Below are 17295 nucleotides of genomic sequence, written 5' to 3'. Positions count from 1 at the left end.
AATTTCAAGGCCTAATAATTAGGGTTGGATGATGGAATTCCAGGCACTGAAACAAGGAGTTAGGAGGCATTTTGGGATTGGATGGTTTTCTCAAACTTCTTAAATTGTGTTTCTCAAGAGTAAGCTTGTTCTCCGTAGTTTTGTGAGCCACTTATTCTCTTACTCCAGCTCTTCTGCTGCCTCCACTCTCCCTATCTACATACCAAAATATTGTGAATAATACCCTATGAACATTGCTAAAGAAATTCTTTTTCTTTTAAGCATGACATAATGAAAACAAGCAAAAGATTTGTTACCATACACTGATGTAGAAGATCATGAACATATGATTTGGTAGAATGTAAAAGCCACGGAAATATTGCTTAGCAAGGTTAAAATCAGGCTTTATTCCTCTCAGCCAAGGAACTTGGGCAAAAACTTTTTGAACCAGGAAATGTCACTGTTTTTAGAGATCACACATGCGGTGCAGCAATTATATGATGCCTTTCTCAGTTACCTTCATTGACCCACTTTCCCCAGACATACTTAATTAAAACACTTTAAAAGACAGGAGGACCAACTATGGTACTTCATTTTCAGTCTCTGACTACCTTTAGATTTGCTTTCTATTTCAAGACTGTACTAATTTTCATCCTGGTTTTGGACATATACTAATTTTATGAATTACACATTTAGAGCAGATTATACTGTGTTAAGTTTGGTGGTCAGAGGAGTCTACTATAGAGTGTGTGAATATGGGCCCCCAAGTGGAGGTGCAATAGTATCCTATTGCTGTATATTTCTCAGTAAAATAAAATCCATGTATTAATTATTCAACTTAGTTTGGCTAGATATTCAATATTAGTTGTAATTCGTTTGTCAATCTCTTCTTTTTTGCTATGGTACAGGGTGCTCAGGTGGCTTACATAATCCAAAAAAAGTAGGAAAGGGCTTTTGGATATCAGGTTTTTTTTTTTTTTTTTTTTTTTGCCATCGTGATAGATGCTCAGGGTACAAACTTTGATGGCCAATTTGGAGGGCGGAACTCAACTCTCTCTAAGTAAAACTGGGACAGAGAATTTTTCCAAAGCTTTGGTTTTTAAAAGACTGTTGGAAAATGAAGTTTTTGAACAGCCTGGAGCCATTTTACCTAGCTGATTATATTTGCCCCTCTCTGGCATGATGAAACACTTTCATAAAGACACATAAATAGCCAATTACCCTTTGAAAACATGATCAATCACATGAGGAAAATGAAAATACTATAATGAGAACACATTTTATGCCCCTGGATAACAAAAATGAAACATTACAACTATAACAAGTAATGGTGAAGAGAGGGAGAAATGGAACAGAGAATCTGTTGTTGAGAGTATAGTAAGATGCAACAATCAACAATAGTCATATTTTGCAGTGTTAGACATTACTCTGAATTGTGAGAAAACCTTTGATGGCTATGAGGCTGCAAGGTAGAGTGACCAACTTGTCTCGACTTGTTGGGAACTTTTCTGGTTTAAAACTGAATATCCTTTGTCCCAGAAATTTTCTTAGCTTCAGGCAAATTGGGATAGTTTAGTCATCCTAGGGCCATGGAAAATATAGGGGGACCCATAAGAGATTCAGGGCAGCAGCTATTTCTTACGTGTAGAATTATTTCAATATTTTAAAAACTGGTGAATCTATACCTGTGTATACCAGCTGAACAATAGACACCCATTTTGGAAGATATTTTGATGTTATCATATGGAGTTTATCAATATACAGTTTCCCTATGACCCCCAAATTCATCTCTATGACATATAGATTAGAGCAACTCCTGAACATGTGTGCTGGGAGATGTGTACCAGCATTTCATAGTTGTGTTGTCTATAATAACAAAAAATTGGGAACAACTTGAACATTCTGCAGCAAAACATGAGATTATTAAAGATAACTGTATTGTGTTTTTCATACAATGGGATACTATGAAGGAATAAAAATGAGGGGACCACAGCTATGAGTTCACCTCAAATATACTGAGCCAAAGAAATAAGTTGAAAATACATGGGATATTGTTCACTTATATGAAGTTTACCACCTCACACCAGTGAGAATGGGGAAAATAAACAAGGCAGGAAACAACAAATGTTGGAGACGATGTGGAGAAAGGGGAACCCTCTTGCACTGTTGGTGGGAATGTGAACTGGTACAGCCACTCTGGAAAACTGTGTGGAGGTTCCTCAAAGAGTTAAAAATAGATCTGCCCTATGACCCAGCAATTGCACTGCTGGGGATTTACCCCAAAGATACAGATGCAGTGAAACGCTGGGACACCTGCACCCGGATGTTATAGCAGCAATGGCCACAATAGCCAAACTGTGGAAGGAGCCTCAGTGTCCATCGAAAGATGAATGGATAAAGAAGATGTGGTCTATGTATACAATGGAATATTACTCAGCCATTAGAAACAACAAATACCCACATTTGCTTCGATGTGGATGGAACTGGAGGGTATTATGCTGAGTGAAATAAATCAGTTGGAGAAGGACAAACATTGTATGGTCTCATTCATTTGGGTATATAAAAATAGTGAAAGGGAATAAAGGGGAAAGGAGAAAAAATAAGTGGGAAATATCAGAAAGGGAGACAGAACATGAGAGACTCCTAACTCTGGGAAATGAACAAGGGGTAATGGAAAGGGAGGTGGGCGGGGGGTTGGTGTGATTGGGTGATGGGCACTGAGGGAGGCACATAACACTAGGTGTTATGCTATATGTTGGCAAATTGAACTCCAATTAAAAAAAATTAAAAAGAATAAAAAAGATGAAGTTTAAAGTAGGCAAAGAGAAAATGATATTTTTAAAGGGAAACAACAGGGGCAACTGGGTGGCTCAGTCAGTTAAGCCTCTGCCTCTGGCTCAGGTCATGGTCCCAGGGTCCTAGCGTCAAGCCCCACATCAGGTTCCTAGTTCAGCCAGGAGCCTGCTTCTCCCTTTTCTACTCCCTCTGCTTGTGTTCTCGCTCTCTGTCAAATGAATAAATAAAATCTTTTTTTTTTTTAAAAGGAAAAGGCAAACAAACATTCAAAATTGTAAAGAAAAGCAGGTGGATAAAAAAGTAAAAAATTCATGGCAGTGATTCCCTATGGGATAAGGAAGGGGCTCACAAAAGGCTTTGAAGATGTTGAAATGTTCTAATTCTTCAGCTAACTAGTGATATGTGGTTGTTCTATTATTTTCACCTAGCATACATTATACACAGACGTAAAATACTTGACAAAAATTTTGGAAATTCCAAAAAGTTAAATTGTGGGGGTCTCTAAAAATTACATTTGTATGTTTCTTTTTAAAAAATATTTTTATTTAGTTATTCATGAGAGACACACAGAGAGAGAGAGGCAGAGAGAGACACAGGCATAGGAAGAAGCAAGCTCCATGCAGGAGCCCAACGTGGGACTCGATCCTGGGACTACAGGATCACGCCCTGGGCCAAAGGCAGGTGCTAAACCGCCGAGCCACCCAGGGATTCCCACATTTGTATGTTTTATGTCCTTTCAAGGGATCTGGGAAACTTATCACATAACAAATATTTTTACTGTGTATTAGTTATATAATGTTGAATAAACTCAAATCTCTGCCTTCAAAGGGCATAAATTTTGGTGGGGAAGAACAATAAGCTTCTACATAAATATATAAATAGGTAAGTACAATATGTATGTTATAAAATATCAGGTTGAGATCAGAATTGGAAAGCAATAAAAGACAAAGTAAGAAAAGAGGTGATGGTGGGGTGTCAGAGTAGATTTTTTGAGTAATCAGGAAGGCTTTCAGAAGCTCATGACATGTGATTAGAGTCTTGGATGAGGTGTGGAATCAGCCATGTGAATATTTGGGGGAAGAACGTTCTAGGTAGAGGGAAGAGCCACCAACTTACCTCCCAAAGCCCACTCCAAAACCTTCCCCCTCATCTGGGCACTGTGTACAAAAAAAAGAGGAGTCTCTGTCCCTCATACATCCCAAATACCTTTTATTTCTCAAGACTTAGAGAAGTTATCCTTTTGCTTCCATATAGGGCCAACAATCCTATGCCCCTCACCAGAGTCTATGACCTCTGTAAGCATTTCCAAATGGAGCCCTGTTAATTTTCCCCTGTGGCAAGAGAGTCTCCAAACCTCTAGGAGTCCAGGGTACGTTTGCTGTCTAGGAGGTAATTGAGAACAACATCTCTCATTCTTTTGGGTCTTTAAAGAAGCAAGAAGAAAACAAATGATGATTGTAATAGATTTTCTTGCTATGTTATGCATGATAAAATGTTTTGAAGTCTGATTGACAATAGTGTCTATGAAAGCTGCAGAATCAGTCTTCAAAAAGGCCCAGCATAGGTTTTCTAATTTTAGAGTATGGAAGTATTTTTACATGAGAAGGTTTTGCATGGTCAACTTATATGATCGTCTTTAGCTATGGGTAATAGAGATCCTGGCATAATGAACAGATGCATAATGATGTCAAACCACTCAGCTTCTCTGAGTGTTAGTCTTTCATCTGCTCTTACCTGAAATGGTTATTGTGTAGATTAAATAAATGAATATGACTTCTGCAGTAAAGTTAAGAATAGTCATTGTAGCTGATGTGACCTCTGCAGTAAAGGTAAGAATAGTCATTTGGAATTCAAAACATTTTTTTAATGATATATGATTTTGTTTTTAATTATCTTAAGCCTTATCACATAAGTTACAAATCTGTGCTGGTGATATATCTCCTCTACTTCAATCCTTCTAAGGAGTTGGCAAAAGTACCATCGTTACCAATCATACATATATGGTAATTCTAAAGTTGTGTTTTTGAATAGCTGTTTAAAAGACAATCCTGAATTATGACTTAGTCTGACTTAGTAAAGAATAAATAAGTTTGCTACTATATCTTGTTACACTGAATTTTAAAAGCATCTGACCTTATAGATCATATATAAAATGTGAGAAGTGTTAAATATTCTTTATTTAGTATTATACATAAGCCAAGTGAAAATACCTTTCATTAAGCAAAAGGCAATATATTAAATGCAAGGAATTTTAATTAAATTGGCATATTTAAGACCAAAAAGATAAAGTGGACAGTGCCAGCTTATCATCAGTTCTTGTGTTTAATAGGGTAATGAACATGACTTGAAACACAGCTAAGTCTTGCTGTTCTATGGACAGTGACCCTTCACTATTTTCTCAATATTTAAACATATTAATATAACCAATTATATATAACTTTAAATATAAAACCAATCTCCTGCTGATTTAGAGCTGGCATTTGCTATCTCTGTGAAAAGCTGAACATTACTAATCAATTCCAATCACATGGTTAGAAAGGGAAAACAGTGATAGCACTTGCTGAACCAGACTTACTATAAAAGTTCCAAAAGACGGTCATACTCACTTCACCACAAGCCAATCTTATTTCAATCAGGACTGTCCAAAAGAAATAGTCTATCAGCCATTCATGGTCTGAATTCTGATGTATGAAATCAATTTAAATATAGTATACATAAAAGAAGTCATGAAACATTTTTGTTTTGTAATAGATAAGGCAGTGGCCAGCTATTGCTCCTTAGTAGCTTTTCTGAGATAAGCTATCAAGTCTGTGCTTTCCCCTGCCTTAATGCCAGTGAAGATCACTTTTGTTTTAGGGATGTACTTCTTGGAATTCTCCAAATACTTCATTGATATCTTCTCTCCCCAGGTGATGTCTTTGCTCTTGTTTGCATCCATGTAAGAAAATCCAGGGGCCTGACCTGCCTTTTGTCCAAATAAACCATGAGGAATTGGCCCAGTCTTGTGCTTGTCTCCCTTTCCCACAGTATGGTACTGGGCATACTTATGAACAGAAATCTTCTTGCCTCCTCAACATCACTCATTTTAAAATCACTCTTTCATCGCACTTGAAAGTTGCTGACTCGCAAGCCAGACATCCTACCCAAGACAAATTTAATTTTAAATTCTGGTTCTACTACTTACTAGATGTGGCTAAGTTTCTTTTCTGAGTCTTGAGTTCCTCATTTGGAAGCTGAGAATTCATTCAAATATTTTGGTAGCTTACTTAACTAGACTCTGTGTTGAGTGTTAGAAAATAATAATAATGGGAGGGGTGCCTGGGTGGCTCAGTGGGGTAAGCGTCTGCCTTTGGTTCAGATGGTGATCCAGGGGTGGTGGGATTGAGCCTCCACTGAGTGGGGAGTCTGTTTCTTCTTCTCCCTGTTTCCCTACCCCTGCTTATGCACTCTCTCTCTCAAAATAATAAATAAAATCTTAAAAAAAGAAAATAATAATAATAATGGTAATAATACTCATTATGAATTCAACAGTTTGTCTGGAGGAATAAATAACTTACCTACAACATCTGTTGCATTGTTTGGTTCATAGTGAGTGGAAGTAATTATTATTAATATATGAGTATTAATATTTGTATCTTCTGTTCAGAACTCTAGACTTGTATATTCAGCTGCCTACTTGCTATCTTGGTTTGGATATATTATAGATATTTGAAATTTAACACATCAAAATAGCCCCATTTTTTCCCTTATTTTCCTGCCATCTTCCTTATCTCAGTAAATAGCAAAATCATCCTTTAATTTGCTTAATCACCCTTGATCTCTTGTTTTCTCTCACATGCTATATCCAGTTTTGCTGACATATTCACCACCATTTTGTAAATAACAAGAGGCTTAAAGAGCTTAAATAATGTGTACATGATCTCACAGCTAGTAAAATAAGTGTGGGCATCAGGATTATGGCTCAAGTATTCTAGTTTCTAGCCCATTGCCATTTTATTTTACTATTATACTTTTTATTAAACTATTTTTTGGTATCAGGGCATAAGTAAAGATTCTTCTTCATCAGCTTGGTTTTTCAATGAATTAGTACATGTTGATTTAATGCTCATAATAACTATCTCTTGCAAATACCAGCATCTGTAAGTGTGGCTAGAAAATTATGAAGTACTATTTTAAAGAAAGCTATTTGTTTCTGAGAATCTAATTTTAACAGGAGGACAAAAGGACATTTATATTCTCAAATAAATAGAGCACCGATGGAAAGCAAGATTTTGATGAGCTTACACTAGGAGATACTATCATACAAAACTGATGGCATCTTTCAGAAACTGTTAAAAGCCACAACAAAAGCAATAGAGGGAATTAGAAGTCTCTTCAAATATCTACCCTGCCTACTCCTGAGGAAATCTCCAGGACAGTAGGAATGGTAACTAGTTTTTTCAAGAGAAATCAATACTCTTCTTTGTTACCAAACATTAATGAGAAACATAGGGGAAAAAGAGTAAGGTGGAGAGAGAAAAGCCAAAGAGAACTTATTTATGCTGATTTAAGGAATGCTGAGTATAATAGTTATTAATTGCAGTAAAAAGGCACTAATTAGTTTTGCATTTAGTGTTGAAGGCAGCAAACTTCTCTGTGATTTCTCAAACTCATATTTATATGAAAATATGGTCACCCAAGAAAATGATTTGATTAAAACTCTTCACTTTCGACATTGGTAATTACCACAATATTTTTTTTATTGCAGTCTCTTTGAATATTAGTTATCTATTTAATTTTATGATGCCTGTCACTGACATACCTAACTGCTAGAAGTTGATATGGAAATACACTTATCATTAGTGCTTACTGATGTGTGAATAAAACATTGGTATAAAAGATGCTTCTCACAGTCATGGAAATGTTAATTAGATTGGCAAGTAGAAAAACAATTCTTTTGAGCAAATTTTAATATAAGCAGCTAGAATAAATATATTACACATAAGGGTATTCTGATTCATGTATTTTGGAAAGGAGCACAAATGACTTTGGCAGGTTCCCTCTCCAAGTCATCAAATAGGCGTCTGTTTTTCTAATTAAGTATTTTGACACAACTTTGAACGTAACAAGGTAATATGAAAAGATTATAGGAAGATAAATGATAAGGCACAGCATGATGAAGCTGCCAAAAAAGTATATTTTTTGACTATTTAAAAATTATGCTATAAAGAAAGGAGAGGGATGCCTAGGGGGCCCAGTGTTTGAGCATCTGCCTTTGGTTCAGGTCATGATCCTGGGGTCCCATGAGGACCCTGCTTCTCCCGCTGTCTATGTCTCTGCCTCTCTTTCTGTGTATCTCATGAATAAAAAAATAAAATCTTAAAAATAAAACCCAACCAAAAACAGGAAGGAGAAGTGGTAGTGCTGCTGTATTTCCTATTGGTGGGAGCATATATGGATGATTGTCTTCACCAGTGAGGGCTGTGTCTTTGGGGAGAGGAAGAGAATGACAAACCATGGGAGAGGATTTGAAGACAAGATAATGAAGTCAGTTCTGAAAGTCATGAGATTATTTCATCTAGAGAAATAAAGGCATAGATAGATATATTAGTCCCCTTTATAATTTTTTTTTTCTAAAAAAGAAGCTTTGGTTAGCAGGTTTCACTGCTATACTGGTTAGTAAATATTTTGAATTTTGCCACTGCCTCTGCCTCAAGTGTGTCAGAGGCCATCACAATGAGTGAGTTTTGTTTTGTTTTTTTTTTCCACAGAGCTACTAAAAGATCTATCAATTGAAAGGATACATTCTCCACAAAAAGTAGTAGGGATTATGAATAATGTATATATTTTTCTGAATAGATGTATACAGAAAAAACATTTTGAATACACACACACATATATATTAATATAATATATAACACACATATATATATTAATATATATGTGTGTGTGTGTATGTGTGTGTAAGAACAGGAACTAAATGGAAGACTTCACTTATAATTTGACAGTTATGTAAGGAATCATATATAAATTTATTTAAAGAATAAATAAAAGACTATTTTCAATTTATTTAAAGAATTTTTGGTGTCCCTTACAGCCTGGCATTTTGGCTGTCCAGCCTGCCTGTCCCTTAATACAACTTTGGTTGGATGGCATGTTTATTGGAAAAATCAATAATAAAATCAAGTGGAGCTTAAATGTCTGGGATATAGGACTCTTAAGTTCATCCCAACACTAGGATACTATAATAAGATCTCAAAAGATAAGTTGGTATTCAAGGATATGCAAAAATATCTTGATTGAAACTATTCAGCTAACCAATTGATCTGTTTTTTGCATGTGTCTGGAGGTTAGGACACAATGGTTGTAGCTACAGACTACCAGAAGGAACAGGCAGTAAAATTCACACACTGTTCCTCCTGTTTGTACCATCTTTCAAAAGATTAGTGTTAGTCCTTGATTATAGAATCTTCCAAATGAAAATGATTGCATTTTTGACTTTTTAGAATGAGATTTTTAAATATTATGAACTTGATATCCAAGGTAGAAAACCAGCATTTTCTTTCATTACTAATGTTTCTTGTGATTTCTAATTAAGACAGAGGCAGTTTGCTGAAGAGACAGTTTGTGTGAAATGCAAATCTGTAAATTTGCAGATTGAGTTTTTCTGCCCTTGCCTCCAGTCAGCATTTTATTTTAAATGATTTAACCATACATATATATATGTATATATATAATTTTTTTAAAATAAAATTGCTCCTTGTAAACATATATATATGTGTATATATATATAATTATCTCTATACATAATTTTTTAAAATAAAATTGCTCCTTGTAAAATGTTTCAGTCAAATTCATGGGGGTAAGTACTGCGCTCTTTTTGTGTGTGTATATCTATTAGTGGCCATGGATTTGCTGTCATTTGCTCATACTTTTTGCTGGTCTGAGGTTTGTAACTGATCAATTGGGATTGCCGTATCATCTTGCCTTTGTTAATGCAGAGATCGCACTAGCTCAGGTCTTTAATGTAATTCTGGTTAAAAATTTGGTCATGGCTCATGCTAGTTTTCCAAGAGCTAAAAAATTAAGTTTATGATTTAGCCTTGTTTGCCCTCACTACTACATTAAGTAGGAAAACTAGGAAATATTAGAGATAAACTTATAAAGAAGGAAACCATATCTATATTAAGAAAACTATAAAATCTACTGAAGTCCATTAGCCATTCTGAAAGACACCATGCTCTTGGCTGGGAAGAATTAATAATATAAAATGTCAATAGTAACAGATTTGTACATACATTTAATACAACTCCAACTAAAATTTCAGTATATTTAAAGCACTTTGGACAAAATTATACCATTTGGATATAAAAGAATGAGCAACAAGGTTAGCTAAAGAAGTTGGGAAAAGATGAATGGTGGGAATAAACTTATATTAATAGATATTGAAATATTAATCTATTATTAACAAACAATATGGCATTGGTATAGTACCAGAAATATCTACTGGAAAAATAAAATAGAGAACTCAAGTTAGTATGCAAAGGATTTAATATATGGAAATTTTATGGGAACAAATTTTTTGTGTAATAAGCATTATGAATATAATTGACTTCATTTGGAAGAAAGTAAAAATGGGATCTTTATTTTTATTGTATACAAGGTACAAAACTGAGCAGAATTAAGGATTAATATATTATGAATTCGTTGAAATAAGCTAGCTCTCTACCATCTATCAGTTGAGTGGGAGAGATTTTCTTTTCTTTCTTTTCTTTTTTCTTTTCTTTTCTTTTCTTTTCTTTTCTTTTCTTTTCTTTTCTTTTCTTTTCTTTCTTTCTTTCTTTCTTTCTTTCTTTCTTTCTTTCTTTCTTTCTTCTTTCTTCTTCCCCCCCTCCCTCCCTGTCTCCCTCCCTCCCTCCTTCCTTTCAAGTTTTTATTTAAATTCCAGTTCACATATGGTATAATATTAGTTTCAGGCATGCAATATAGTGATTTGACACTTCCATACATCACTCTGTGCTCATCACAAGTGCCCTCATTAATCCCCATCACCTATTTCACGCATCATCCCACCTACCTCCCCTCTGATATCCATGAATTTACTCTATATTTAAGAGTCTATTTCTTGGTTTGCCTCCCCCTCTCTCTTTCCTCCTTTTGTTTTGTTTCTTAAATTCCACATATGAATGAAATCATATGGTATTTGTCTTTCTCTGACTTATTTCATTTAGCATTATAGTCTCTAGCTCCATCCATTTCACTGCAAATGTCAAGATTCCATTCTTTTTTGATTGCTGAATAATATTCCATTATATATATATATACATATACATATACATATATATACACACACACACACATATATACACACATACACACCACATTTTCTTTATCCATTCATCAGTCTGTAGGCACTTTGGGCTCTTTCCATAATTTGGCTATGGTAGATATTGCAGCTATACACATTAGGGTGCATGTATCCCTCTGAATTAGTATTTTGTCTTTTTGGGGTTAATACTTAGTAGTGCAATTGCTAGATCATGGAGTAGTTCTACTTTTGACTTTTTTGAGGAACTGAGTTGGAGAGATTTTCAAAAGTAAAGATAAATTGTGGTAAACCATACTAACACATACACACACACACACACACACACACACACACACACAGTGAAAGCCACAGAAAACTATATTCTAGGTTTCTAGTGTTGATTACCTTGATGGAGATATGATGATTTATAGAAAGGTAGAGGTAGGACAAGAAAAAAAAAACACACAAGTGAAGAAAGAAGGAGTTAATAAATTTGTTCACAATAAAAATTACCCTGAAAGATGTAAAAGTATGTGTGTGTGTGTGTGTGTGTGTGTGTGTGTGTGTGTGTGCATTAAAAGAACCATGGGCAATGGGCACCTACAGTGTTAATAGTGGATGTTGCAGTGTTGTGGAATTTCTAATGATTTTTGCTTCATTTTGCTTTTCCGTATTGATTAAATTTTATTCACAAAGAACATTTATAATTATATAAGCAGAACAAAACTACTGAAGGATTTCTGAATGGAGAGCTATCAGACCTGAGGAATAAGAAGAGAAAAATGGAAGGATCTTACAGGTGCACAGGAAGGTATTAAGTGACTAATTATTGCAGCAAATGTTCATAGGTTTTTCCTTCCTTAAAGCTATTGACATGTTAAAAAATCACAATTTGTTATGGAATATGAAGCTTTTAATTTTTGCAGTGTTTGCAGAAAAAGAGGGATAAGCTTATAACAAAAGGAGGAAAATAATGTTTGCTGCTTCTGTAACTATTATGGTTTTGTTCTGTGTCAACTAAGCTTGGTCTCTTTCCCATTGTTCTTTTCCCTGTGTGATTTTGGGTTAGGGTTGCCAAAAGAGAAATTTAAATGAGATTTGGGGGACATAAAGGAAGCAATGGCTATTATATTTTGATATATATACCTGATGAACTTATGAATCTGGCTGAATAGATTTAGATATTGCCGAATAGGTTTTTGTTGGTGTATATGTGTTTGGTGGTGGTAAAATAAGGAGGTATGAAACTCAAGACGAAACTATTTTGAATAGAATGTAGAGATTTAAGGAATGGTTTTTAAGGAAAGTTAGGGGAAATATACAGTAATCATGGTTTTCTGTATTAAAAAGTTTCTCACCTTCAGTGTCTCCCAACAAGATTTTCTGTCAATGGTGACATCTGAGCAAAGATCAAATCTACAGTGGTACAAAGGCAGATCTCTAGAGTATGCCTGTGAGACCCTTTGTTGTCACCCGAGAAAAATTTAACAGTATGCTTACCAGGTTTTCTAAGAATATTCTGGCAAACTTTCTCTGCTAGAAAATAAAGGGCCTGAAGGATCCTAAGTGTATGACTCAGATATTTTCAACTAGACGACAAGGCTTCAAAGTATTTTTTTTGAGGTGGGGAGGGACAGAGGGAGGAGAGAGAGAATCTTAAGCCTGGTGCAGAGCCTGATGTGGAGCTTAATCTCACAACTCTGAGATCATGACCTGAACCAAAATCAAGAGTTGGACACTGAATCGACTGTATCACCCGCTCGAGGCTTCAATGTATCTTAAAGCCATTGTCCCATGGAACATTGGTTCTTAGGCCAAGTATTTTTTGGAAAGAAATAGGGGTGTAACTTTTGTTGAATGGAGTGGATTATGATTTGATACACAGGAAGCACATAAAGCTTTTAAAGGAATTGTATAAACTTGGCATGCAAAGAATGAGATACTACAAAACAATAAGGTTTTATTTTCTTAACCTGGAGGAGGCAGGCTGAGCAAAACTGCTTATTACAAGAATGCCTATTTTTTTTCTCATGGGGAAAAATGATTCAGAGTACGGAATCAACATCTCAGAAGGAGCAGCCAAAGTTCCAGTGAGTCATTCCCAGGAAACATGACTGTGCTGTTATCAAGAAACTGGGAACACACACCCAGATGGATTTCAGAACTGCTGTGCTTCCCATTTTGTCTTTTTGTGAAAGGCAGTATCTGTTTCAATTATCCTGAGTTTTCTTATCAGTGTGTGGGGTAGGTATGTGGCAGATAATTTTGTCTCTTTAGTTAACAGTCTTCAGGTTGGTAGGAACCATACTTGAGAAACTCAATCCAAGGAAATGGCACGTCTGCACCTGGACCTGATTTAAATGACAAGATCTTGGAGGCTGAGATGATGATATAGTGGGACAAGAATGTTGGAAATGTTGAGAGAGTGAGTGAGAGAGGCATGAATTTTGGTGGCCCAAGGGTAGACTGTGATAAATAGTAAAAAAAATGGCCCTTCTGAATCCTGTTCCTCTTTATACAAATACACATGCTCCTACTCATGTCAAAGGACAGAGTTAAATTTCCTTCCCTTTGAATCTGGGCCCATGTTAGTGATTAGCTTGACCAATAGAATGCAGTAAAAATGATCTTATGGCATTTTAGAGGCTAGGTGATAAGCTTTACTGCTTCCGCTTTGTTCTATTGTAATGCTTGCTTATGAGACTTTCTGTCTTAGAAATTAGCTCCTACTCTGGGGAGCCCAGGCAACATGGAAAGGGCACTCGTAGGCACTCCGGTGAACACTCCAGCTGAGCTCCCTCCAAGAGCCAGCATCATCTGCCATCTTGGATAAGCAGTTCAGCTGAGCCTTAACCATTGTCTTCCTCCAATTACATTATAGAACCCAAGTAAGCACCATCCAGTCGAGCTCAATCAATCCATAGGACTGTGAGAGAGTATAATAAATTACCTTAAGCCACTAGATTTTATGATGGTTTGCTCTGTAGCAAAACACAAATCATTTTTTCACACTTATCACACTTCTTTCCCTCCAAATCGAATACCTTGCTTTGATACTTTCCTAGCATTTCAGAAGCAAATCTTATATCTGGCCTCTACTTGAAAACTCTAAAATTCACTCTCTTTTTTCCTGAGAATTTCACTTGTTTCTGACTCTCTCCTTTGCACTTGAGATGTAATTTGTCTCATGTTAATATGCAGTTAGTTAGTTACATTTTGTTTTTAAAAGTCTTTGATTCATTCTCAAGTGACATACTCTCTGCTTTTTGCATTCAGTTGTAGATTTCTCAAGGCAAACTCAATTTCTTATTCCTCCCTTCACAGCCCTCCAGTTCATTCTGATCACTCAGTAGTTTTAACTAACCTAAACCTCTTATAGTATGCTTTTTGGAATTGGAGGATGAGTTTTTATGTTCTCTGTTGTGCTGGAAGTCCTACTAAACTTGCTTAGTAAAAACTATTAATCACCACATGAAATTTCCTGTTCTACACCACATTAATGGTTTGAAAATCTGGGGACTATTTTCTTATTTTTCTCTGATCCTGTCTTGATTTGGTCCATCGACCAGTTCTTCATTTCCTACCCCTGTGGTCCTGGTAGTTTTCCTGACTTATGCCAAGCTTCTTTCTGCCTTAGGAGTTTTGCCTTTAAGTTTTCTTCAACCTAAAGTTCTCTGTCCTGGCTCCTTCATACTCTCCTTCTCTCAGCTCAGATATCACATCCTCAGAGATTTTTTTCTGGCCATCCACTCCAAAGTAGCTCCAAACTCTATTCTTTTATTTGATTTTATTTTTTAAAGCATTTATCATTACTTAGAATTTTCTTCCTCATGTATTTGTTTATTTTATGGCTCCCCTTAATGTTGTTTGTCCTCTTCTCTCACTAACATGTGAAGTCCAAGAAAGAAGAGTTGTTTTTGGTGATTGTGTGTGTGTGTGTGTGTGTGTTGTTATTATTTCAATTATTGCTATATTTTCAGAGTATGACAGATGCCTGGTGCATCGTAGGTATTCAGTTATTTTTTTTTGATGAATGAATGAACTCTCATATTCTTCTCCCCATCAGCATAGGGTGGGCCATGGAATACCAGCACAATCCAGGAGCTCTTGATTCTGGCCACTGGGAACTATAGTGACAGCACTTGGCTTGGCTGGTGGGAGCAGTAACAGTAGGGGACTAACAAATTTGAAAAAGCTCAACTCTCTCTGCTATGAAATTGAAAGTGTTGGAATCTTAGATTTCTTATTAATATTTTTGTGCTTAAAATCTGTGTTTATGCTTCAACAAGCCAGAATTGGAATGACTGGGCATCAAAATGAAAAATTTAATTAATTAATTAACTAATTAATTAAAAATATTTTATTTATTTATTCATGAGAGAGAGAGAGGCAGAGACACAGGCAGAGGGAGAAGCAGGCTCCATACAGGAAGCCTGATGTGGGACTCAATCCCGGGACTCCAGGATCATGCCCTGGGCCGAAGGCAGGTGCTAAACCGCTGAGCCACCCAGGGATCCTGAAAAATTTTATTTTAAATTATTTTAATTACTTTGCCAATTGGAATACATTTTGTAGAATTTAAAGATAAGCACTTTCATTGGCTTACACTATAGGCAGAATATTTGCTTTTTCTTTTAAATATATATGGCAGCTTAAATAATGGAATCAGTTGTCAATTCATTTATTGTCATACAGGTAACTTTCTCTGTAAGTGCATAGCATTATAAATTCCAGAGGAAGTATGCGGTATTCAAGATTCTACAAAGAGAATGAAGGAGAGTTCCCTATAATAAACTTGGAAATTTTTTACTCTTTAAAAATAAGTAAGTTTTAGATTTCTTAAGCTCATCCATATCCTATTTTCTCCTTCCAGGCACACAGAAGGATTTTGTTTTCTTTCAACCTTGCTATTGGGAAGAGCCATGTAACTAGTTCTGGCCAATGGGCTATGATCACAAGAGACTTGTAATTTAGTCGTGTAATCACTGGCTCGGGACCTGTGTCTCACTCTTCCCCTTCTATGGTGTCTCAGGAGGCTGCATATTCCAGATGGTGCAGACATAAGATGGGAGAGCTTCCATAAACTGTCTCCCTCAGTGACTCTCTGGTGACCTATGTGGAGTCTGTAGCGTGGGTCCCTGAGCCACTGAGTCCCCAAATGACTGTGGATTTGTTTGGGGTACATAGCATGAGCCAGAAATTATAGTTTTGGCCACTGAGATTTGGTGGTTGAGTGTTACCGCATTGTAGCCAATCCTAAATGCATAATATAGTTGAGGAATAGGAACTGGGGTTGATTTTTATTAGCTTAACTCTAGTTGAAAAGATTTATAAATATTAATACAATCACTTTAAACTATCTTATAATTTTTTTGTGAAGAACAAAGAAATTTGTGCAATGTGTGCCTGACTTTAATAAAGGGGAATACTTTGTGTGTTCCTGAGTTTTCTTGATAGTATGAAAGAAAAAAATCAGGTACTGAGGGATGTGGTTGTAGTAGTATTGCAGATGCCTTGATCATTTGTGAATACAGAGGGGGAAGCTCTAGGTCTTCTGTGATTTTAATTCACAAAAACATCCTTTATTTGCACTTAAAAGTAGCTGCAGCTACTACCATTTAAGATATTTTTTTCAGCTTTCATTGTGCCATGGAAATTAGCATTTTTATTACCACAAATTATTCTTGTTTGCTAATTCCAAAGATGTCCAAAAGCAAGAACAGCTTCCCGAGCTGTTAGACTTTGGAAGAGAATAGTAAATCAACGGGTAGATAGGACCATATATCATATTAAACACAGGGAATTCACCACAAAATCATTACACTAAAAAGCGACAATTTTGATTGATTAAAATGGTATGGGCTGGATAGTGTTAAATCACTATGAGTGATATGACATTATAATTTTACATAGCATATTTCTGCCAAGACAATGAAGGTAAAAGGCATTGTCATCAGATGATAACAGACAATAAGAAGAATCCTGATGTTAGATTTATTACCTGGTTTAGATTTAGAAAGAAGTAATTCTTGTCCTGTTCCACTTATCAAATGACTGTAAATTCAGTGATGATGTAAAATTCTAAGGCAGAGCCACTTATAGGTTTGACAAAGTGCCAGCTATAAAGTATTTATTGTTCTCAGTGGTTCTGCCTTACACACTTAAATATTTATCAGAAACATAAGCCCCTCTGATAAATGTTTCTGATCTTTGTGGCTAGATTTTTTTTTAAC

The 17295-nt window shown here is 35.7% G+C and overlaps 1 pseudogene; it reads right to left on the bottom strand.

The window, feature by feature from the left end:
• Positions 1 to 5542: 5542 nt before the first annotated feature.
• On the bottom strand, positions 5543 to 6647 carry LOC112915576 (cytochrome c pseudogene; annotated as a pseudogene).
• Between the last annotated feature and the right edge of the window lie 10648 nt (positions 6648 to 17295).

Source organism: Vulpes vulpes, chromosome 14 (genome assembly GCF_048418805.1).
Source record: "Vulpes vulpes isolate BD-2025 chromosome 14, VulVul3, whole genome shotgun sequence".
Classification (NCBI taxonomy): domain Eukaryota; kingdom Metazoa; phylum Chordata; class Mammalia; order Carnivora; family Canidae; genus Vulpes; species Vulpes vulpes.
This window is presented reverse-complemented; position numbering and strand designations above follow the sequence as displayed.